At 38.2% G+C, this 2,080-nt stretch overlaps 1 pseudogene; it reads right to left on the bottom strand.

Annotated features, from left to right (window-relative positions):
- Positions 1–206: 206 nt before the first annotated feature.
- LOC144298125 (CDGSH iron-sulfur domain-containing protein 1 pseudogene) lies at positions 207–1,396 on the bottom strand (annotated as a pseudogene).
- Between the last annotated feature and the right edge of the window lie 684 nt (positions 1,397–2,080).

Consider the following 2,080-nt stretch of genomic DNA (forward strand, 5'->3'; position numbering starts at 1 on the left):
TTAAGAAATTAATGTAGCTGAATCATACCCAATTTACATTTTAGGTTCACTAATTATTATGACAGTGATCATTTTTCTTTGAATCTCACAAATACAATCTGCATATACATGATTTTGAGAATAATTTAATATGTGAACTTCAACATACAACTGTATTCTAATGTCATTATTTTAAATTAAAAAATAGATCCTTTTTTTTTTAAGATTTTTATTTATTTATTCATGAAAGGCACAGAGAGAGAATGGCAGAGACACAGGCAGAGGGCGAAGCAGGCTCCATGCAAGGGAACCTGAGGTGGGACTTGATCCTGGGCCTCCAGGATCACGCCCAGGGCTGAAGGTGGCGCTAAACCACTGGGCCACCAGGCCTGCCCAAATAGATCCTTTTAAGACTAAGATATCCCACAAACAATGAAGTTGGTTTTTATTTTTCCTTATTTTTTTTAAAGCAAATATGCACCACAATGTTTTAAGTAGGGCAAATGCTGTGAATGTGAAAGTTGCAGTTTGCAAAGAATCTAGGGAAGTTGAATTAGATAGTGGTGGTCAGGTTAATTAAACATTCAGGTAACATCATGACAAGTCAGTTTGCAGCATCAAAACTGTTTAAGTTTCTTTTTTCTTCATAATTAGAGGTCTCATGTTGTCTCCAGCCTGTTATGTTTTGTGTGAGCCCCATCACAGAAACTTTTCGGAGCTTTAGTAACAGCAGTGTACAGCTTTATCTCTCAAACCCTCTGTGTCAAAATCATGTATTATCTTGGGACTGTCTTTCTGGATAGATTTGCTGCAATGATCTTTGACACAAAATCTTTTGTAAGCTAGATAACCAGTTGCAACTGTCCCAGCAGCAATGGTAACTGCTGTGATCCACTCAACTACTGTGCTGGAATTGGAAGTCAGACTCATGGCTTCAAAGTGTGTACATAGGAACTGAGCACAAAAGGGCCCCCCTCCCCTCCATAGTAATTTTTGATTTATTAGTAAACTCAAACCCAGTGTGTGTGTGCAAAAATGCAAATTGTTTGACAACAAGTAATTCAAGAGTTTGGCAAATAGCTGTAGTAGGGAGGGACTCACTCATAAGATGCTTGGGGTTCTTCAGGAGACACATGTTTAGCAGGAGTTGAAGTTATGAGAGAAATGTGCTGTAATGGTAATATACATATGAGATTTCAAAGACTTAGTACAAAAACAGAATGCAAAACATCTCAATGTTTATATTGATTATATGTTGAAATGATGTTTTAGATTTATTGCATTAAATAATTTGCATTTTTAATATTCATTTCATCTAGCTTTGCTTTTTTAAATGTAGCTATTAGAAAATTCAAAATTACTCATATGGTTTGCATTTGTAGTCTGCATTCTGTATCTATTGGAAGCATCGCTCTGCCTATTGCCTATTGTCCTGTCAGGAATCTTGTTTTTTGTTTTTTTTTTTAAGATTTTATTTATTTATTCATGACATACACACACACACACACACACACACACACACACAGAGAGAGAGAGAGAGAGAGAGAGGCAGAAACACAGGCAAAGGGAGAAGCAGGCTCCATGCAGGAACTCGATCCTGGTTTTCCAGGATCACACCCTGGGCTGAAGGCAGGCACTAAACTGCTGAGCCACCCAGGGATCCCCAGGAATCTTGTTGAAATGCTTTGGCTCAGAGACAGAAGTCCCATACCTTCCCCTTACCCCTCCTCCCTTCCTCTATTCTCCCATATTTTTATCTTAAATGGTTCCATGAACTGAGTTATGCTCTTCTGTAGGGAAGCTAGACTTGCCCTTGCACATTCTGTTTTTGCATATGGGCCTTTTCCACAAAATCTATGAAAAGAAAAATGTCTCTTGATGTTTTTCGTCCTGTTATCTCAAGAAAGGCACATGACATGAGAACCATAAATCCTTGTTACAGAGGCCTAATCTGGGCCATCCATGAGCCAAATTCAATGATACAGTCTTCATTCCTGGTGCTTGCTTTCTCTCTTGGGCATGAAAACTAAAATTCCATTCCTCTCCAGTTCTATCTCCTCTGTGAGGTTTCTGTGAGAATGATAACATTAAGTAAACTATA

This window comes from Canis aureus, chromosome 26, assembly GCF_053574225.1.
Source record: "Canis aureus isolate CA01 chromosome 26, VMU_Caureus_v.1.0, whole genome shotgun sequence".
In the NCBI taxonomy this organism is placed as follows: domain Eukaryota; kingdom Metazoa; phylum Chordata; class Mammalia; order Carnivora; family Canidae; genus Canis; species Canis aureus.